The sequence below is a fragment of the Sarcophilus harrisii genome, chromosome 3 (genome assembly GCF_902635505.1).
Source record: "Sarcophilus harrisii chromosome 3, mSarHar1.11, whole genome shotgun sequence".
NCBI lineage: Eukaryota > Metazoa > Chordata > Mammalia > Dasyuromorphia > Dasyuridae > Sarcophilus > Sarcophilus harrisii.
In genome coordinates, this window is record NC_045428.1 from 64,184,564 (window position 1) to 64,207,702 (window position 23,139).

Genomic DNA, 23,139 nt, shown 5'->3' on the forward strand with positions numbered 1-23,139 from the left:
CCCAAATGAAATAACAAATAAATAAATGAACAATATTTCATACTGGGAATTAGTTGACCCTCCTCTTCATAGTGGCCAGCTAGTCTGACCCCATAATTTTACCATTGGAGAGAATGAAATCCTGAAGGATCTTTAGTCCCCAAGACCATTTAAAAAAAACAAAACAAAACAAACTATTTCATGCTTTCATGTGATGTTGGAACCTTAATGGAAAAGTTTCTTAAAACAAACATTGAAACAGAGATGGGTTCTGAACCTCATTGTCTTTGTCTTTTCTACACTTTTTTGTTTTCCTTTGATTTTCTATCCTTTTTCTTTGGTTCCCTTGAAGAACCAAGACTTCCCAAAATCTTCCATGGAACACCAGGGTTGGAGGTTCTGTGAATAAATATGGGCTAGAGTAACTCTTTTTACTTTAAAATGTCAAATATGAACCATGTATACAACACATTTGTCATGTGCAATAATTTCCTGGTATTAAAATGTTTTATTTCTTTTGTTTTGCTCCAAAATTTTCCTGACTCCCTTCTTCCCCCATGTCCTTTTTCCTGGGGTTGTTGCATATGATCACCTTCCATGACCAGCACTTAGGAATTATTTCAGAATATTTCAAGCTTAAAAACTTTACTCAATTAGTTTAGGAAATAATGCCATTAAAAACATCTTACAGGTGCTTTCTGTTTCAAGTTGTAATTTCCTCTTTTATTTTTCTTCACCATGTCCATCTATCTGTTGTTTTCCTCTTGTATACTTCTTTCTCCTGTCTATAGACATGGTTTTTCCCTGGACTGTAGTAACATGTAAAAGTTAGGATAGTCTTCCCATTTTGGATGAACAAAGATGTGCATATTTATTTGTCTCTAGCTAAAATGTTCCCAGACTTATTCTGGGTACATTATTCTGGATACATACTGGCGTTTTCAAGGAGTGACCTCCCTGTCTGTGAGTCTTTGGCTGTGAGTCTGCTAAAATGACCTACAGCTGATGCCAAAGCCAAGCTCACGAGACTCTTGGAACATGGGAGAGCAAAACACATGTCCATGGGAGGGCACTACATTACACTATGGAATATTGTTTAATCCTGTCAAATTTGATGTGAATCATGATACTGTCATTTATAGTATTAATTACCCCTCCTCTGCTAGCTTTGTCATAAGTGTGACTTTTTTTTGTATAATCAAATGATTAATTACTATTTGAATAATATAGGACAGAGAACAGCTGGATGTCTAGCTGTTAAAGTCAAGAAGATCTGGGTTCAAAAGTCAGGCATTAGCTAGCTGTGTAAATCCATTTAGCCTTTGACTGTCTTAATTTTCTCAACTATAACAGGGATAATCACAGCACCATACTTCCCAATGTTATTCCAGGAATCAAATGAGATAATAATTGTAAAATGCTTAGCACAGTGTCTGGGATACAGCAGGTGCTTAATAAATGCTTGTTGCCTTCCCTTCTTCTGGCATATGACTTCCCTGTAGGTTGATATAGATTTAGCTAACGTTCTTCCATATCCTGGGGATATCATGAATACTTTGATGAAATAAAAATGTATTAATGTATTTCTACAAGAGTAATAATGTATTTCTATGGCATCCTTTAAGTTTATCAGCTCGATAATTCTATGAAAATTTTATATTAGTTATTGATAATGAACCTAGGGTGGCTTCTAGTGATTGCAGTATTTCTAGTGATCATGAACCGTATCTTCAGTTTCTGGTTTAGGATTTTGCATTAGAATCACAGCCTTTGAGATCAGTAACTGATGTTGCATTATGGAATATTGGAATATAGAACAATTTCTTAAACTGTGGATCTCAGATCCATATGGGGTCATGCAACTGAATGTAGGAGTCGAGAAATTATGATTTCTTATTACTAAATGTAAATATACATGTTTTATATACCTGTATACCCAGGGTCATGTAAAAATTGGTAAAAAGGGGCCATGAGTACAAAAAGTGTAGGAAGTTCTCATGTAGAGGACTCCAATTGAAGCAGATGAGAAACTATTTTTGAGTTAATATCCACTTCCCATTGCCCCTTTTTCTTTCCTTAGGCCCTTTTATCCTTTCTTTCCAGCCATCCTTGAATGTGGAAGGGGTGAGAACTTTCTTTTGTTGGGGGATGGGATAGGAACTGAGAAAACAGCCAATAAACTGCAGGGTTTTTCCTGAATAAAGCTACTGACCACATGCAAATGAGATGCAAATGTTTATGTAAATGTACACATGAGGGTCCCTCACTCTCATGGGAGAGTCACTCACTGTACTTTACAGATGACAAATAGGAAAAGGAAGCTAACAATGACCAGGGTTGTAGAGCCTGGAGTCCAACCATCAGGAAGGAAAGGGAGGGACTGGGGACAGGCAATAGGGACAGAATGCTTGGGGGGGGGGGGGAAGGAAATAGCTTTAAAGGGAGACCTGGAAGGGAGGGGGACAATGTTGATCCTAAGCGAGAAGCATCTTGGGTGAGGATTGTCACTCACTCTCTGTGTTAGGTGGGTGGGCTTCCTGGAGTGGATGCAGAGCTGTAGGAAAGATGGAGTGGTGTGAGAGCAGCACTCTGCCAGTCCCTGGTTCTGTTCTCGGGATGCTGCTGTGACTCAGTTTCCCTGGCCTTTCTCCACCTTCTCTCCCAGCATAAGTAATGTCATTAGTAGGGGTAGTAATAATGCTGACAGTTCATGTTTCCGTGACACTTTCTGGTTTACAAAGGATTTTTTTTTTTTTTTTTTTTTTTAAAGAATACACTTATGAGGTAACTAGTAGAAGTATTTTTTAAAATAGCTTTTTATTTACAAGATATATGCATGGGTAATTTTACAGCACTGACAATTGCCAAACCTTTTGTTCCAACTTTTCCCCTCCTTCCCCCCACCCCCTCCCTTAGATGACAGGTTGACCAATATGTGTTAAAGTATAAATTAAATACAATATATGTATACATGTCCAGTTATTTTGCTGCACAAAAAGAATCGGACTTTGAAATAGTGTACAGTTAGCCTGTGAAGGAAATCAGAAATGCAGGCGGACAAAAATAGAGGGATTGGGAGTTCTGTGTAGTGGTTCACACTCATTTCCCAGAGTTCTTTCGCTGGGTGTAGCTGGTTCTATTCTTTACTGCTCACTAGTAGAAGTATTTTAACACCCTCATTTTCTAGATGAGGAAACGGAGACACAGGAGATTTAAGTGATTTGACCATAATTTTATAGGGAGCCAATGGCAGAGCCTGTCTTAGACCCGCTCCCTGTCCTCCTTATTGCACCATCTTGTTCCTCATCTCTTCTCCAAGAGCCGTGAACTTAGCCCTACCACTCAGTTTGAGAAATACTTTTCAGCTCTCTAGACAAAGGACAAGGGGGGAACAGAGGGAGTGTCAGTAACTGTACAGAACAGGGTCAGCTCCTGGGGGCATTAGGGAGATGCATGGGTGGTCCCAGTTGTCTGCCAGTGCCAGAAGGAGGTCAGGATTCTGGTACCCAGAGTGTGAGGGCTATGGGCTAGGAACATCCTGACACAATCCCTGGCACGGAGGAGCAGGTGAAGACCAGCGTCTCCCTCCTCAGCTGGCCGTCCTCAAGGAGTGGCCACCCCTGTGGCTGCCTTCCGAGCTCGCAGTCTCCTCAGCACTGCAGAAGGCTGGGGGCCTGCAGGCAGCTGCAGGGGAGCCCGGGCCAGAACACCCACCAGGGAAGTTGCTGGGGAACAGAAGCCTTCTGTCCTGAACCTTTGCGCTGCCCCCTGCTTTTCTCTTTGTTTCTTTCTTGCCTTTTCTTTCTCCTCCCCCTTTTCTATCTCTATTCAGCCTCTTTTCTGCACCTACCCCAAGACTTTTTTCTAATTTAGCATGGTCTGATGCTCCAGGACTGTTTCTATATCTAATCTCTCTCACCATCTTTTTTACAAAAATCTTATCCTCTTGAATCTTTATGTTTTCTCACTGTCTCTGACTCTGTCTCTGTCTCTCTCTGACTCTGACTCTCTCATTTTCTCTCTGCCTCTGATTCTCTCTGTCTGAATCTCTCTATCTCTTTATCTCTCTGTCTCCCTTTCTTTGTTTCTCTGTCTTTTTATCTCTCTGTGTGTCTCTGTCTCTGTGTCTCTTTCTCCCTCTCTCTGTTTTTCTCTGTCTCTGTCTCTCTCTCTGTGTCTCTCTGTCTCTTTCTCTCTCTCTGTCTCTCTGTGTGTCTGTGTTCCTGTCTCTCTCCTCCCCTCCCCTGTTTCTGCTTCTTTCTCACCCTCTCTGCCTCTTACCCTTCCCCCAGCCCCACTGGTCTCAATTCTTCAGTTTTATGAGAAACCACCCGGCCTACCCCGAATGGACCAACCACAACTGGAACCAGATGTGCAATTTGGTGCAGCAGAGAAAAGGAGGGAGGAGGGAAAAGGGGGACTGGGCTGGGTTTGAGAGGTGGAAAGGGAGATGGGGGAGAGGCAAGCCCAGGAAATCTTGAGTCATCACTGGTTGAGAGGGAGGGGGAGAGGTGGGACTGGAGAAGGGGAGGGGGTAGAACAAATTCATTCCCAGGGACAGCAGGACTTGGAGTCCCTTTCCCAAAGTGAAAGCAGTTCTTTGTGTGAGTGTGTGTGTGTGTACGTGTGTACTTGTTCACGAATACATGTATGTATGTATGTGGGGGAAGGGGAAGGGAGGAAGTAGGGAGAGTTGATTGAAGCATAGAAGTTCTCGGGAAAGCTGGGGGCGGGAGATGGGGGCGGGGTTGGGCATTTTTCCTTGAAAATCTGTGACTCTGGGTGCCTCTCTCTAGGGTACCAGAAACATGGCGGCTCTAGCAGGCTAAGAATATGGACACCTGGGTTCCATGACCAGGTGTTCCCTAGATTTCATTTCTGCCCTTGACATTAGCTTGTCAAGGGGGGGAGGATTCAACCCTGGAGGCTTCTTGGGAGTGGGAGGGGCTGGGGCCTCTAAGAGCTTCCCCCCTTGTCTGCCCTGGAGCTGAAGAAGGGTGGAATTCCTCACAGTCCGTGTAGGTATTAGGCAAATATTTTCATTCCTGTTTGTCTCCATGTTCCAGCAGATTCATTCTTAGCTTCCAGAGGGCAGGAACTGCTTCTCAGTAAATTTTTGGTACAACTTTATAATTAAGCAATTAATAAATTATTTTTGATGACGACGATGGCAGAGGCGTTGGGTGTGTGAGTGTGTGTGCGGCATCTGGGATGAGGTGGGTCCTGCTGGTCTGGAGCAAGGAGCTAGGGAAGAATTTTGACAGTGTAGTTCAATGAAAGAAAGAAGCATTAGACTTAGTAACAAAGTATCGGGGTTTAAGTTTTTAGGCAACTTGGTCTCCTAAGTGTATTAATCAGCCCTGAGGAAATCAAGGAAATCTGGGCTCAGAGAGTTTGTTTTGTCCATAGTTAGTTAATGGTAAAGGTAGAATTTGTGCTTAGGGCTTTTCTGATGCCCCGTGTCTAGCAGGATTATCCCAACATGCTTCACAAACATTAAAGGAGGGTTTCTTGTCTTGGACCCTTCTGGCAGTATGGCGAAGCTCGGGGACTCCTAATCCGAATAATGTTTTTACATGCATAAAAAAAAAATACACAGGAGTACAAAGGAAATCGATTATATTGAAATAAAAATCTTATTGTTTTTCTCCATCCAAGTTCAGATTCCCTGAAATCTGTTTATAGGCCTGTGGACCCCAGATTAAGAAACCATGCTTTAAAGTGATTTTAGTATTAATGTCAGGTATTATTATTAACAGCAGTATGAACATTAGCACATCATTTATCTCTCTGAGCCTCATTCAGGAGGTGAATATATTTTTTCTTAAACTACCCACAGAATAGGGTTTTTTTTTTTTTTTTTTTTTTTAAGGAAAATACTTTATAAAGCACATTGAATTATTATGATTACCAAAGTATCCTTTAGTAGGTAACTACATGGTTGTAATACATAGAGCACTGGACCTGGAATCCATACTCATCTTCAAAAGGTCAAATCCAGTCTTAGATATTTACTGACTGTGTGATCCTGGACAAGTCATTTAACCCTATTTGCCTCAGTTTCTTCATCCATAAAAAATGAACTAGAGAAGGAAATGGCAAACTGTTCCAGTATCTTTGCCAAAAAATAAAGCAACAACAACAACAAAAATCAAACCAATACAAAAAAAAACCCAAATACTAACAACAGCCTTTTTTGAACCTTTCTTCAGAGCAGGGAGAGCCTTTGATGTTTAAAAAAAAAAATAAACCAGTTCTCCTCCTGAGTCCCAGAATCCCAGAATCTTACTGTTAGATCTTAAAGATCATCTAATCTGAATTTCTCCCTAAATAGCCCAGGACTTCTGGAAACCACAGGGTGATAAGGTGAAATAAAGTAGTTGGAAATGACAGGGAGAAGTGAATACCAGGGGTTAACCAGAGATGAAGATAGATTATGAGTGGGGAGACACGGTATGCGTGGTTAAGGGACTGATATCATATTTTCCTGGAAATGTCATTTATTGTCTGATTTTTGTGCAATGCACAAGGAGGCTGCACCTCACAATCTCCATTTAGACCAGGACTTTTAAGCATTTTATGTATGTCATATGCCTCTCTGGTAATCTGGGGAAGCCCTATGGACTCCTCAGAATAATGCTTCTAAGTGTATAAAATAACAGAATTATAATGGAAAACAATCATATTGAAACATAATTAACAAAATATTAAAAAACAAAAATAACTTGGCAGCAGAGTTTTTTTTTTATTAGAAGGAGGATCACAAAGAGGCAGACAAAGGAAGTTCTGGAGCTTAAATGGTGATGATAGCAGCTAGCATTTATATAGCACTTTACAAGTTTTAGTTTATTCTCATTACCAGGAGTTAGTAGGTATTCTTAATATTGCCATTTTGCAAATTAGAAAATGGAGACAGACACAAGTTAAATGACTTGCCTAGGGTCATGCAGCTAGTGTCTAAGATTGGATTCAAACTTAAGTCTTCCTTACTTTAGGTAGCACAGTGGATAGAGTGCTGCACCCAGAGTCAGGAAGATGCATCTACTGAATTCAAAGCTGGCCTCAGACACTTCCTAGTTGTATGACCCTGGACAAGTCACTTAACTCTGCTTCAATTTCTTTTTCTGTAAAATGAGCTGAAGAAGGAAATTTAAAACAACCCAAGTAACTTTTACAAGCACTGAAAAACAACCAAAAACAATAACTTTCTTATTTTTCAGTCCCAGTATTCAACTGAGGTTCTCAGCTTTGGGGGCAGACAGCTTGGTACTGCACAAAGAGCTTTGGTTCTGGAGTCAGAGGACCTGAATTCAAAATGTGGCTCTTAAAATTCTTACAATAACAGTCCTGTACTAAGTAGTGTGACACATAGGTGTTTAATAAATCTTTGTTGCATTGAATTGAATGGAATGCCATAGCTCCAAGATATCTGATTAGGGACTTGTTGCATTTGGTGATGAAAACTGAAGGATGAAAACTAAGGCTGAGATTGACAGGAGCAATGAAAGATCACCCAGAGAAATGGATTTCCAGCTTCTCAAACCCTGACTCCTACCGCAGGATGTAGAGCATGGGCTTTTTAGGGGCTCCTTGGCTCCTGGTTTCTTTGGGCAGCAATTTTGTGAAACCCATGCATCCTTTCTCAGAATCATGTTTGTTGCTCATATTCATAATTGAAGGAAATGATACATTTCACTTAGAGAGTTAGTGAGAAGAAAGTTATTTTTTCCCCATCCAAATTCATGGGCCCTAGATTAAGAATCCCTGTCAGATCCTCTATTGATAGATAGAAAAAGGACTTATTAGCTATTTATTATAAGCCATGCACAGTCCTAAGCACCAATTTGAGGGAAGACAATATACACAAGGAGAGCTGAGGATGAAGTTGAGGAGTGAATGGAGCATGGCTGGGACCCCTCCAGGATCGATGATGTGGGGTAGTGACTCTTCAGGTAACTAGCTTCAGGATGGGAGAGCTGCTGTGGCTGGTAGTGGTGAAGTTCAAAGAATGAGTTAAACTGGGAAAATTCCCTCTATGTACCCTACCCACTCTGAAATACTGCCAGTCCCCCACCCTAGGACTTGACTCATAATACGTTGAGTCCCAAGCTTAAAGTTTAATACTATAATAATGATAATTCCTTACATTGCTACAGAACTCCTGACATTTCACATGTACTGCCTCATTGTATCCTTGTAAACAGCCCTATGAAAGAAGCAGGGCTGTTATGCACATTTTATAGATGAGCAAACTTGGATCTAGAGAAATAACTGATTTGCCTCAAACTAATGGCAGAGGGGGCCCCAGATCCCAGATTTTTTACCTCCTGGTCAAGTGTACCATTGCTATAATATGCTGCCTTCACCAGGGAGCAATTGAGACCCAGGGACAAAGAAGGAGGAGCCACAAGCCATAAGTATTAGACCATTTCCCTCCTTGCCTCTCCCTGTACCTTCCCCCCCCCCCCTTTTACTCTTACCACAGTCAGTGTTTTGAGAAAACAGAAGTATGGGATATAGTTAGGGGTGGTTGTGAAGCACTTAGCACATAGTAAGTACTTAATAAAAATGTTCATTCACTGTCCCCAGTATTAGGTGGGAGTAAGGGGTGGAAAAGGCATTGGATTTGAAGTTGGGGAAATCAGGGTTTGATTCCTGCCTCTGTCCCTTTCTAGCCGTGTGACTTTTGGCAAATGGTAACAATGCTTGAATTTATGAGATTGTTTTGGGGAAAATGATCTGAAAACCTTGAAACTGTATAGAAACATGAGTTCCTATTATTAAACAAGTTATTTCCCCCAAGTCCCCATGAAGCTTCCCCTCCCTACTTCTGCTGATCTTGGATCCTTCCCAGCAGCTCTTTGATAGGTCCCTTCCTTGAGATGTCTAAGGCTCTGGGGCCTGGTCTCTGTGGGCATCCTGGTTCCTTTTTCGCCCCTTCTTATTAGGCCAACTTGTCCTCACGTAAGTCTCCTGTCAGAGGGAAGCAGCGGCAGCAGCAGCAGCGGTCTGAGATGAATAACACCGCCACCCCCCTGCCCCTGGGACGGAGCTGGGCGTGTGCATTGGCCTGAGCTGGGTCTGGGCTGTGCATGGGTTAAAGGAGGTGGAGAACGGGGAGGCTGGCTGGCTGGCGTGGAGGAGGAGGCGGTGCAGAGTGGGAAGGGAGACCAAGCGGACGGGTCTCTCCTCTCAGTTGCTCTCAGCTGTGGACCTGGGATCAACTCTGCTCTTTGCTCCCCCCTTCCTTGGCTCACTCCCTCCCTCACTCCCTCACTCCCCTTCCTCTCATCCCTGGGACCCAGCTTGTCACTAATTCCAGCTGCTGCTGCTGCTGCTGTCCACTTCCCATCTCATCCTGCTGCCCCCTGGAAAGCTCCGGCCCCGGAGACCCACCCACACGCAGCAGCTCCTCTGCCTGGAAAGGTGAGCGGTCAGGGCTGATGGCTGCCAGAAACTGGGGTGGGGTGGAGGCAGGGCTGCTGAGGAAGCTGGGGGGATGGCATCCAGGTTGTCCTGGGAAAATAAATGACTAAGGAAGCTGGGACCGATCTCTTCAGTCCCAGGTCACCAGGGGGGACAAGTCCATCCCGAGACCAACCTGTTCGTTCCCCAGACTCTGGGGGGGACTAACACCTCCGTAATATGGAAGCTAGAGTCCAGTTTGGGGTGTGTGTATGTATGTGGGTGTGCACAGCTTTGGAGCTTGTGAAGGTGGGAAATGTCTCTGCTCTGAGAGTTTAGGAGAGTTCCCTCGGTAGGGGAAGTCAGTGACTGCTGGGGTCCAGCCCAGAATGAGGAGGGGGGCCAGTGTCATCAGATGCATAGAGAAAAAGAGGGGACATCTCTTCCTCCCCCTGTGACACACAGGCCCGTGGGCATGGCTGTGGGGAGGAGGATGCAGGAGGGGCAGTGAAGGCACTTCTTCCACTCTCACTTCTGGGTTCTTTCCCTTCTTGAACCTGACTCCTACTCCTGAATCTAATGTCCCCTCTATTCATCTGATGCACTTTGGAAAAGAGTCTTTCTTTTATGCTGGAGAGAGAGAGAGAGAGAAAGTATAGGGAAGGGAAGAAGACAGGAAAGGGTTAAACATAAGCTTCACCTGCCTTTTGCCCAGCTTAGATGCCTGGTTTCATGGTTCCTTGCCAAAGGGCATAGGCTGGCATGGGGGTGTCCGGCTACCTTCCCTTTCTCCACCCCTGCCCCCTTCTTTACCCCTCTGGGCAGAAATGGCTAATCCAGGTGGTTAATGAACAGACATACATGCAGCTGCTTTCCAACCCCCTCTCTGCCCTCCCTCTCCCTACCCTCTCCCCTTCATCTCCTCTTCTGACCCTCCAATGCTCTAGTTCTTCTCCACCCCTTACCTATTTTTTTCTTTTTTTTTGCCTAGGATGGAGTTAACCTCAGGCTGGGTGTTCTCACCTTCTCCCCTTCCCTCCCAACTTGTGTCTCCCCTCCATCCAGGGAACCGGGCCAGAGCTGCCCCAGCCCAGATGTTTTTAGGCTAGGTCACTGTTCCTAGAAGAGGAAATTGGGGGGGGGTTGGGGGAACGGCTGGGAGGAACACACTATGTTCCCCCTAAAATTCCCTGGTCTTGAGTAGAGATAAAGGCTCAGGGATGGGAAGTAAAAGGGAATGGGGTGGGGTGAAGGATAGGAGGCTAGAATAAAAGGAAAGAAGCAGGAACAGTAGATGGTGAGAATCTAAAACCTGGAAGGGAAAAGCAGACAGCTGTTGGGATGAGACTAGCAGCTCGCAGATGGTTATGCAAAGAGTCTGGAAGCCAGAATTCCTGGGTCCCTGGGCCTTTTTCTTCCCCTCTGTTATCTGGGGAATGGAGCTTTCCCTCTCATCTTCCCACCATCTGTGTCAAAGAAACAGGGGCCTGAGAGAGTGTTATGGTGATAGTATCAGAGATCTATCTGGCAGTTATGGAGAGGAGGATGGTCTCTGGTCAGACAAAAGAGGTAGAGATTGACCCCTCTGGCTTTTTCCTTGACATTTTTGGGCCCCCTTCCTCATACAAGAAAACTGCTAAATGTCCTGGGACGTGGGCATGGAGGGTTTCAGGTTCAGTACAGGTAAGGGGGCTTGGTTTCCTTATCCTCCCCTCCATAACTGGCCCCATCACAACAATAACTCCATTTACTTCCCCACCCCTTCCCCTTTTTTCTCCATCTGAGAATGTAAGATCCTTGCTCATAGGGATTGTGTGATTCTTTCAAATGGGCATCCCTGGCACCCAACATTTGGCACATGGTGGGCGTTTTAACTGGTGGATGAGTGGATCATCTGAAGATTTCAGAACACCTTATGGACTGGATCCCAACTTTTCTTTATCCACTGACCCTATTCCCAGGGGAAGAGAAAATACCAGAGTGTTGGAATGTTGAGTAGTAGGATGATAGATTTATAGGTGGAAGGGACTTGGGGTGTCTTCTGGACCTACCCTCTCATTTTACAGATGAGGAAACTGAGTCCCAGAGTCTCTGGGAGCTGGAAACTTGACTGGGCCCCTCCTTCATTTCTGATCTTTGGACCAGGGGTTCTGATGCTTCCTTTCCTCTGCTAATTGTGAATTGTGGACAGAGATACAGAAGAAACCGGGGTGAAGAATTTCTGCCTAATTTGTTTGTGTTTGAAGCCCCTTTCCCCCACCCCTCCAAGGTAGAGAGAAGGCAAAAACTTTTTAAGAGGCTGAGAATTAAAAGGCTGATGAGCTGTATTTCACTTACTTGGAGCGGAGGTCTGGACCTTCTCCTAGTTCTTTCAGAGTCTCTCCCTTCCAATCTTATTTCCTATTTCCCTGATTCCCTGCTTCAGGGACTCCTCATGCCTGTATGTTTTCATGTGCTCCACTTACCCCGATTCAGTGTTTCCCATTAGGGGAGGAGGATTTGTTTAGAGAATACAAATTGGAAGTTTTAGTTTGGTGGCTAAATGGGTGTGTTAATTGTTTGTGTGTGTGTTCGAGGAGGTTCAGAATTTGTGACCGTTTTTAATTCTGTGATGGCTGTAACTCAGAGGATGTTCACCAATGGTCGTGGTCTTTACTGGAAATAGAGTGAAGGGCAGGGCAGGAATGAGGGTCTAAATGGAGAAAATCCTCTTACCATGAGAGGGGGGTCTAAGGAGCGAGGGTGAGGAGAAAAAGCTGGATTTTGGCCTGAGCCAAAAGTAGTAATTTTGGCAATCGGCTCAATGTGTAGGGGGAGAGACCCCAGAACACCGGCTTCAGAAGATGTCTGGGAAGCTTCTGTTAGCGGCAAGATCAGGGCTGTTGGGTGGGGTGAAGGGTGGAGCTAGGGGCTGGGTTCTAAATGCAATTATTTTTACCTGTTTAAAGAGTGTAAGTGCTGCCTCTATTCTCTAAACTTTCGCCCCCTCACCTTAGTTAGGCCATCTGACTGTGGCACTGAGGAGTGAAAAATGATTTTCCAGCCATAGTTTTCTTGTTGATAACCTTTAAGGTCGCTTCCAGCGTGAAATCCTGTGATTTCCATAATTGGCATCTTTTTCTCAGGAAATGAGATAGAGGAATGAAAAAAAAATCACTTCTCTGGACCTTAATTTCCTTGTTTGTGAGATGATGGGGTTGTGCAAAATGTTCTCGTTCTCTCTCTCTCTCTGTCTCTCTCTCTCTTTCTCTCCTTCTTCTTTCCCTTCCCCCCCCCTCTTTAAATAGAGATTTTTCTGCTCATAGTAGGTAAATCAGGGTCTTCATAGTGAATTGCAAGTGGGTAAGATCATAGAATCATAAATTTGGAGATGGGCAAGGCTTTAGAGGCCTTTTAGTCCATTCTAAACTTACAGATGAGTAAACTAGGTAATTTGGGGGAAGGTAGCCCATCTATCTAGCTATCTAGATATCTATCTAATCTATCTATAGATTGATAGCTAGATATATATAAAACTATCTATCTATATTTATATTTATATATTATATAATGGAGACTAGCTCCATTAGTCTCAATGGTAGTTTGTACTGGGACTCATACCTGATTGAAATGTACAGATTTGGGGGGAGGATGGGCATTATTTCAGGGCAATACTCCTGTCTAACTCCATATCAAATCTTTAGGCTCAGACTGCCCTTCTCAAACTGGGCCTGGGGAACAGGCTGTGGAGGTTCAACCAGGATATTGAATAGAGGAGATAGGGTGGAGGGGGCAGGGCAAGGCAGGAAGATCTTGGGGGTCCTAGAGGTAATCTCTCCTGCTGCTCCTGGAGTCAGTTTTTCTTTTGAGTCTTGAGTGGACACTGTCCATATGACTTGGACTTAGAAGGCCTGAGTTCAGATCCTGAACTACTTTGCCTCTGAAACTAGCTTATGTGACTGTGGCAAACTCAATTAGTCTCTCAAAGCCTCCGTTTCTTTATCTGTAAAATAAAGATAATAATTTCTCCAGTCTCACACAGTTGTTGGGACAGAATGGAGATGAAGTGCTAAATTAAAAGTTAGCTCTGTTGTGATGATGACCTTAGTGGGAATGGTAACTGGAGGTTGCTTCTGGAGGTGAGCTCTTTTCTATCTGACTCCGGCTTGCTCCAGGGTCCTTCTTTCTCAGGGCTTCTACCACTCTTTCCCACCCAAGATTGTTCCCCAAACTCTACTGCTCTCCATCTACTTCTTTGCTCATCTTCCCTGGCTCCTCCCAAATGGGTGATTCTTGTAAGCCAAGCACTGAAAGGTCAATGACTCATATGGCAGGTCTCCTTGGGTGGGACACCGTGCTCCACCCTCTCTTTCTTTTTTGGGGCCCAGCCCCTCCTGGCCCTCTCTCTTTTAGGCCAGTAGTGCTTCTTGATTCTTCCTCCTGTCCCTCTCTTTCTTCCCTTTCACTTGAGGGATGGAGTGGTGAGTCCAGGGATCATCCCAGCAACAGTCCTGGCAGATAGATTAATCACTTGTTCCCTAAAATCATTAGGAAAGGGCTTATCGATCTTCTAGGGGAAAGTTTCCTTGACATTGAGCCTTAATCTCTTGTACTGCTCCCAATGCCATTTTTTTCACCTCTTCTTGGATCTTGAGAACATTCTGTTTCTTTGAAGTAGCTAAGATCTTTGAGGGAAGGGATCCTGATAACACTTTGTTTTTCTGACTTCTGCCTCCTCTTAAAGATCTCTCTCAGATTCTGAAAGGGAGTAGCAAAGGTAGGAATCATTTTTTCTTCTATGAGAAATGTAATAAAGGAATGGGAAGGAGAGAGATAGACAGAGACAGAAAGAGAGAGAGTGAGATGAGAGAAAGAGAGAGAGAGATGAGAGAGAGACAGAGAGAGAGAGAGAGAGAGAGAGAGAGAGAGAGAGAGAGAGAGAGAGAGAAAGAAAAGTAGAGAAGTTCTGGTCAGATGCATGAAGGAGCAGGACCAGTGTGGTTGGAGAGGGCGATGAATCTGTGATATTCAGCCTGTTCTGCTGGTGGGCACGAGTTGCTGATGCGAGTTTCTCCTTCACCTGGTGCATCTGGAGCAGAGAGGGGGCAAGCCGCAGCCCTCCTCCCCTCCCGGCTGAGAGCTGAAGTGGAGGTTCCTCAGGTGCTGGGCAGTGCAGGCTGGGAAAAGCAGCCAGGTAACAATCAGTGCAGCCGGACGCCTGGCTCAGAGTTGGCGAGTCCCCTTTCTGCTTCGCCGCTCCTCTTGGCTCTCCAAGTCCAGCTCCTGCCTTTGTGGGCCTCCTGACTGATTCCCTCTCTTGTTTTCTCCCAAGCCATCATGTGTTCAGAGGCACAAGGGAGGTGGCGGGGTTGCCAGTCTTGTGGGCCATGCCCCGCTTCCTTCTGACCCGTCCCCTTCCTTCCAATATGCACAGTCACGTTTTCTGCTCCTTGCTCTGCCAATCAAGTGGCTTCAAGTTCTTTCCCATTCCTGGAGTAGGGAAGCTAAGGGAGGCAGAAAACCAGGCTGGGAGCACCCAGGGAGCTGAGGTAGTCATGTCTGTCTCTGAGAACAGACTCAGGACACTAGGATCCCCTGAGTGCCCCCTCCCACCTACAGTTTTTCCAGGTTTTTTCCTTCAGCTCTTTCTCTCTTTTCCCCAGAAATCTCAGCCTCCCTTTTTCATCTTTGCTTTAATATTAATAAATCATAGATTATCAGAGCTTGGAAGAGACAAAGATGTTGTCTGGTCCAATCCCTTCGTTTTACAAATAAGAAAACGAAGACACTGCCCTTCCTTGGATTAACTGCCGTAAGCAAAATCATCTATCCAGTAATGGCAGGACTGACTTTGAATAGGGGATCCTTTGATTTCAAATTCATCACAATTTCCATTTTTGGGGGGGACTTCTTTTTAGTCTCTCTTTCTCTCTGTCTCAGTCTCTCTCTCTCTTTCTTTCTCCCCATTTCCATGTGTCTGTCTCTGTCTCTCTCTGTCTCTGTCTGTCTCTGACTTTATCTTTGTCTCTTTCTTTCTCCCCATCTCCATGTGTCTGTCTCTGTCTCTCTCAGACTTTATCTCTTTCTTTCTCCCCATCTCCATGTGTCTCTGTCTAATCTGAGATTGTGTGTGGGTGTTGGGGAGAGTGCCAGAGACCTTGGAGAGTGAATTGGGCTGGTGTAGCTTCTAGCAGGGCTGGGCATGGGCTGTTCAAGAGTCCAACTTAGTCTCTGGCAGCGTGTCCTCTGAGGGCCATATTGGGACTGTGTAAACATGCCTTTTTAGGGCTTGGAGCTGGGAGTTTGGGAGCAGGGATGGCAATAGGGATAAGGGTGTGTGGAGAGAACGGCTTATCCCTAAGGAAAGTGGGTGGGGGAAGGTGAAACAAGGGCAAGGAAGACCTTCCAGAATGCTCCTCCCAGGGGTCGTCACTACCCCAGTGGGGGTCTTCCTTGGCAAAGCCTTCCTCGACTACCATAGCCCAAGGTGATCTCCTGCCTCTCCAAACTCCTGAAATCTCTAGCACAGCATTTAACACTGACCCATTGGTCTGGTCCTCGGTTAGCTTAAGTCTTCTCCATTAAATCAGAAACTGCTTGAGGGCAGGAACTGCAGTCTTTGAATTTCCTCTTTCTCCACAGCAACCCCAGGGAACTGAGTACTTGTTGAATGAAGGATGGAGGGCTTTAGGGATGAAGGCAGTTCCTAGAGCTGAATTTGGTAAGGATTTGGGTACCTTGGGCTCTTCCCAAATTCTGGATTATTTCCAATTTCTTCTCTCAGACCTGTTTTTCATCTCTAAGTGAACAAGAGCCCTCTGAAAAACTAGAATAGGTAATTGAGATAGGGTGAGGAAAGAGAATTAGTTTCGGAGTTAGAACTCCTAGAAAAAGTCCCAGATCTTTTACTTACATGACCTTGGGTAAGTGAATTCTCCTTAAGCCCCAGTTGCCTCCTTTGTAAAATCCTCTAGGTTTGTTTTCTGAGGTCCCTTTCAGTTTCAGAAATTGCTATTTCCCCTCCCTAATAGATATCTAGTCATAGATGATTCCTCCATAGCTACATCTCTTCAGTCTCTCTGGGTCTGCTCCCAGAGGTGAGATAGGGACAGGGGGATGGGATGAAATGACCCTCAGAGGCCCTCTCCAGCCCAGGGAATCCATTAGCATTTGTGTTTATAAAATGGTCTGAGAAAGTTGCCATGTATTGTAAACAAGAAACACTACTATAAATCAACTAAACTCTTCCTTTTTGGATTATGTCCCACCCCTAAACAAGAATTGTGGAATATGAGAATCTCAGAGCGGGTCCAGTCAGCTTCTTTCAGGACTCTGTTTCTACTTCTTATTCTGGGGAATTCCCCCAAATGAGAAATATTCCCAAATTAGTGCCTCCAATAATCATCTCAGACTCTTCTCTAGTGTTGAAGCTTCTTCCTTTTTGCTGTCATTTCAGTAAAGATAGCAAAGTGGTGGAATGGATAGAAGGCTGGACTTGCCATCGGCTAAGGACATTAGGTAGCTTTGGGAGCAGGGTGGGCTCTGGGTAACATTTCCAGCAGCCAGGAATAATTTCTCCATCACCTCAGCCCCAGTTCTGTTTCCTCAGCACCCATTCCCACTTCTGAATGACTTCTCCCTTTGACCCTCTGCCATTCAGAGGGAGGCACATACCTGATCTGAGCCTCCAGGAATTCCTCCGTGGAACCAGCCCATCAGCCAACAAATGTTTATTGAACGCTGACCTGGAGGTCGGTCATTTAGTCCGCATAGTGCAGAGGTGATGGAGGAGACCCTGCCAGAGGGCCTCAATTATGTCCAACTATGTCTGTTCTCCAAGAACCAGGATAGGGTGAGCACTTAGTAGCTCCCTAATAGATGTCTGTTAAACTGAATCAAATTAACAACCCAGCTCTGTTTGGGAGACTTCTTTCCAGAAGGCTGACCGCTGTGGGGTGATTTTTCTTGGCTGTGTCAGCTGAGAAAGACCAGGTTTGGAGGGACTGTGATCTGTAGCAGGGAAGCAACCAGCCACACCGATAAAATAACTGATCTTTTCAGGTATTTGTGCTGTGGTCCAGCAGAAGTATGGATTTTTTTGCTTTCAAAGAGCATGAAGTCTAATAGGGGAAGATGAAGAGTAATAATATAAGGCAAAATGTAATTTAAACACTAAATTAGAGATATTCAGAGGAAAATCATGTCTCTGTGGGCTGGATGGGTCTGTAATGCTTTATGAAGGAGGTGGGATGGGAGGAGAGGCTTGAAGGGTGGTTAAGATTGGAATGGGATATACGCCTGGGGAGCAAGGGAGAAAGGACTCAGTTGATCTATCTGTAAAATGGGAATTCTATGATGTCCTAATGGATCTTACTCTTCAAAGGTGGTGGGTCTAAATAAGCTGCCCTATTTATCCACAAAAGCTTTTGATTCAAATCTGAGGATGTTTTTTTCTATGATAATTTATATGGAATTTACACGTTCTTTGGTGTTGGAGTGCACGAAAGTCCTTACAGGCTGATGCTTTTTCCTGCTGAGTTTGATTGTAATTGGTCTATCTTGGTGGGGAGACCGAGTGGTGGCTGGGAGAGAGACAAAAGCAACAGCTTAAATTTACGTTTGAGATTCTTCCTTTCCCGGGGGCCCTCAATTCAATTTGGGAAGTTCTGTATTAAGAAGAACAAACTTCATTCTTAATCCAACAGCAGAAAAGTTTTTTTCCCTCTCTCTCCATCTCTAGGAGTTCCCAGCTCCCCTCCCTCAACTCGGAGAGACCCCCCCTGCTGCTCACCTATATAATAGGAAGATCACTGGATTGATTGCACATGGACACATCGAAATTCTAGTAGCTAAATGAACTGGTATTGATTACATGCCTACTCTGTGCCAGGTCCCATGCTAACGGGCAATTCCATCTCACCTTCCTCCTGGGACACATGTAACAACTCCCACATTAAGGAAGGTGGGACGAGATGAGCTCCCTTCTAGCTCCAGTATTCTTTGTGCTCTCCTCTCAGCCAGAAGATCAATCTTATTTTACAAATGGGAAACTGAGGTTGAGAAAGGCAAAACTTTAGGTGACCTAGTGGATGGAGCCCTGGACTTGGACTCGGGGACTCCTAAATTCAAATCCAGCCTCAGACACTTCCTGGTTGTGTGATCCTAGGCAGTCGCTTCATCTTGTTTGCCTTAGTTTCCTCACTTGTAAAATGAGCTGGAGAAGGAAATGGCAGATTCACCCAGTATCTTTGCTAAGCAAATCCCAAATGGGATCATAAAGTTAGTCACAACTGAAAAAAATGACTAAACAACAACTTAACCATTCTGCGCCCTCTCCAACAATATTCTCTGTTCCATATTCTATACCTCTTGCCCGTTTTCCTGAATCAGATCTTTCCATTGAGCCCTGACAGTGAACTCCACCTTGAGCTGATTTATTCTCTCCCCTCAGTCTCCACCCCCCCACCACTCTCCCTCTGGCAGGAAGTTGCACTGATTAGGTTCCTAATCAAAGGCAAAGGCTCCCGGCAGAAGACAGATCTATCTCAGCTGAGGAGGGTTGCCAAGGGACCCAAGAGGCGATGGTCAGGGGGAGAACGGTCAGGGGCAGATGCGTCTTTCCTCATCTGGCTGAGGAGGGTGTGGGGTGTATGACTCAGTTTAGGGGAAGTAGGTATTGCTGGCTAGGAATATTTAGTGGGCACTTTCTTGGTCTCCATCTGTGGATGGGGGCAGGGGAGGTGGGAATGGAGAAGGGTGTTGGCTGATTATGGTAAGGAGAACAGACTGAAGAGATGCACCAGCATCAACTTTGATGGGATCAAGGGCCATTGGCCCTGGCCACCTCCCATCCTGTGATTCCCTGTCATGGGGCACAGTGATTCATAGGAGGATCTGATTTGGCACAAGCCCTTGGAACCTCAGAGTCCTGAATTCAAGCACCCTATAACACTTTTACAATCTTTGACAGGCCTTTCTCTCCTAATCCCCAGATTTCTGTCCTAATCTACCCATATTCATCAGGGTAAAAAATCTGCCTCCTTAAAGTTGAATAATAATACCCTTTCCCACTCCTGAGACCCAAACAAGATAGAAGATAGACTGATAATTTTTGGGGTTAACTCATAGAGAAATCAGACTCCTTTTCTTAGTCAATAAGCATTTATTAAGTTCTGTGCTAGGCTAGAAAGAGTGGGTCACATTTTAATAGGGGGGACTCTTGCCAACAACTGTGTATAGCCAAGGAGAGCCAGTTTTGTTAGGGGGTTGATGAAGGGGCATCCAGTTTGTGGATCCTTCAGCAAATAGCCCGGAATGTCACAGCAAAGAGCAAATAGGGCTGGATTTGCTATCCAAGAAGTCTGGCTCTGAGTCCTAGCTCAGATACTTCCTGGGCAAATCAATGTATCTGTTTCCCCTCTGTAAGATGGGGATGTGGCACCTGTTGTGTTCCACCCTTATGTGGTGTTTTGAATAAAATATTTTGCAAACCTTAAAGTGGTATATAAATATGATTTGGTATTCTATGGACATTTACTAACCGTCTCCCAAATTTGAGGTACTTTGGGAGGCCATAGGGCCACAGATTTAAGTCTGGAAGTGGTCTGAGACCCATCAAGTCTGACTTCTTCAGGTGACCAAACACAAGACTAATTAGATATCTGAGGCTGGATTTGCATCCAGTTCTTCCTTACTTCTAATCTACTGTCTTAAGAGCTGAGGGAAAGAAAGTCTCTACTTTCAAGGAGTGTACAACGTGGCATCCTCAACCTTTTTGTGTGTGTCACAGACTGCTTTGGCGATCTGGTATAAGTTATGACCCCTTCTCAAAATTATGTATGTATATATATATATATATATATATATATATATATGTATGTATATGTACATACATATATCTATATATACATATATAGATAGATAGATAGATTAGATTTTTTTTCCCCCTAGTTAAGGGGCAAAGTTTTATTGAAAGTAATGTACGCCGTTACTAGGCGGACTGAATTTTAAGGGAATCCAGTAAAGAAACTCAAGCAAGAAGATATACTTATAAATTGAGGGTGATCAGAATATTTTTAAATAATTGAAGGAAATGATAAATTTCAGTGAAAATAAAGATGTAATATTTTTCCTATCAAAGGACTCTGAAATCTCCTTGCAGAAGCTTTGAGCGTCCCAAGGTCTCAGGTTGAGAACTCTTGGAATGGTTGAATTACTCCAGAAAATGTGCTTCTTTGTATTCCTAGTACTTAGCACTGTGCCCATCACAGTGTTTAATAAATATTTGACTGATTGATAATATCCAGAAAGTAGGGTGGGATGATAATAGCTTGAATGTTTACAAAGCACTTTATCTGTTTTCATCTCTTTGATCCTCACTACAACCCATTGAGGTAGGTTTTACTATTCCCTTTTTACAGATGAGAAAACTGAGGATTTACTAAATGACTTGGTGGGTCACCCAAATAGTAAATGACTGAGGTAGGATTTGAATTCAGAACTTACTGATTCTAGGTGCAGCACTGTATCTGCTTTCTGAATACACCCCATCACTTGCTAGCCTGGGGAGTCTGTGAGTTTATGGTCATGAAACCCTTTGGGCTCTCATAGGAGGGAGACTAGAGCAATGTTCCCAAAGGGCAGGGATCCCTCTGTTTGCTGCAAGTGTGGCTGAGCCATGTGTGAGATGGAGAAGAAGGGGGAGATAGATACTTGGAAAGAATTTGTCAGGGGTTGATGAGCTGCCGCCTTCCTTGTTGCTTCTGCTGGTGTGGCTCTGCCTGCCAAGCTGAGCGTGGGAGTGGAGGCAGGACCCCCGCCAAAAGCCGGATTCCAGGGTTGAAGCTGAGGGAGGGCAGGGAGGTGAAGAAGTGGTGGGAAAAAGGGGGAGCTCAAAAGGAAGAGGAGGAGAAAGGAGGATTGTCTGTAATTGCCATCTGGGATTCCAAGAATCCCCTTCCTCTCCGGGTCCCTCCTCCTCTTTCCTCCTGCAAAACTGCAGACTTTTAGACCCTTTAGATGCCCACCTGTCTGCTTGGTTCACTGAGCCAATTTGGTAAACATCGATGAAGTTCTCATGGATTTAGGCATTGCACTGGGTGCTTGGGATATACAGACAGAAAGCAACATCCATGTCAGAGCCTGTCCTCAAAAAGCTTATATTTTACTGGAGGTGTCTCAGAGAGGAGGTTTCAGATGCTATCCCGGCAAAGAGATTTCCTCAGATTCCTGTAGACTGAAGAAGGGTCTTTCATCACTTGCTATCAGGAAGTTTCTCCTTATGACCGCCTCAGCTTGGGTACATCATTAACATAGCTTCTTCACTCTTTCTTTTGGGGAAAGTACTGAAAAAATGGGTTTTTCAGATTATGGAATAGGATATATTATATATATTATAGAATAGGATAGATTTTAGGAAATCTGGGAATTTGGATAAGGGAGAAATGACATTTTTATTTTCACTAATCCCCAAATGAAATTTTTTTTCCCTTTCAATCATGAATTAAAAAAAAATAGGGGTTCGTAGACCTCAGAGATGGGCAAAAGGAGTTTCGGATACATAAAATGGTTAAGAACCATGCTGTAGAAGGCCATACCCCCTTCTCCACTTAGAACTGTGTGAAAGGAAAGGGTGAGGGGTTTCAGCAGGAGGGGAAGCATCATCCTTCTGAATCCTGAGTGTTAGACAGGACTGGGAAGCTAAAGGAGCCTCTTTGAAGGGGGGGTGGAGGGATGGAAAGGGAAACCTTTCAGAATAAGAGACGTCTTTATTGTGGATGATCTGGAGGAGAAGTCTTCCCATCTAGAGCCAGGCAGATGGATAGTGGAGTGACTTCTAGTCCAATATTATAAGCAATTGGGGGATCATTTAAAACAGAACAGAGACAAACAGCTCTCAGGGTGAGACCCTAAGCAGGAGAAGCTGGAGGGTCCAAGTCTTAATTCCCAGTGATTCAGAGGTGGTGGGCTGGCAGGATTTTCAACTCCAGAGAACAAGGAGAGCATGTGATCCTTTCCACTTCCCCTCTCCTCCACCCCCACTCTTTCCAAAGGGATGGTGAGGAAGGGGCCAGGCAAGCCAGTGGCAGATTTTGAGTAATGAGGATATCTCTGCACGAAGGGCAAGTGCTGGCTTCCAAGCCGAGCTGTGATATCTCAGGCCAGCAGGAAATGCCCATAAGTCCAGGTGGTGAGTCATAGAAACTTTGTTGACTCTCCTCTGCCTTCCTTGAGGAGTTGGGGTAAAATTGACACAGGGAAGACTTTCAGTCATTCCATACCATTAGAGACTTGGGCTTGGACTCCCCTTACCATCTCCTTGACACTTCCATTTCCAAAGATTTTGCACCCTCATCCCAGCTCTCTCTGGCAGCAGATCTCAATAATGTTCTTCCCTCATGGAGGGAGCAGGACTCAATAAAGCTCAATATTTCCAAGTATTTTCTTTAGCTCCTGATTTTCACCTGGGGATACCCCTATTTTGAAATTTGCTTTTTGACTCTCTTCCATCCTTCTTCCACAGACTGATTTCTCCCTTTTTACACATAATATTGCACTGAACAATTCTCCGCTACAAATAATCTCCTCTGGCTACTGTTCCTAGGTAACTTCCTCTCTCATCCTTTACTTTTCCCAGTCTTTGTCAGTCACCTGCTAGTTAGACCCTGCCCCCACCCTTTCTGAATCTCTCCATGACCTCTCAGGAATGATCGAAGGACCCTAAAGGAGCCCCCAGGGTTTCCTAATTCACTTGTGTTATGTCTCACAGGATATGAA

At 44.5% G+C, this 23,139-nt stretch overlaps 1 protein-coding gene across 8 annotated transcripts in view; it reads left to right on the plus strand.

Annotated features, from left to right (window-relative positions):
- The window catches only part of TNS1 (tensin 1), a 266,384-nt gene that overhangs the window by 68,519 nt on the left and 174,726 nt on the right, over window positions 1-23,139 (plus strand). The window contains exon 1 of one of the 8 annotated variants that reach the window (XM_031958076.1): window positions 9,009-9,405. The exons of the other annotated variants lie outside the window; for them this stretch is intronic. The gene's annotated coding sequence lies outside the window, so the exon portion shown is untranslated. Of the gene's footprint in view, window positions 1-9,008; window positions 9,406-23,139 lie in introns of those variants that run through there. 8 annotated transcript variants of the gene reach the window in all.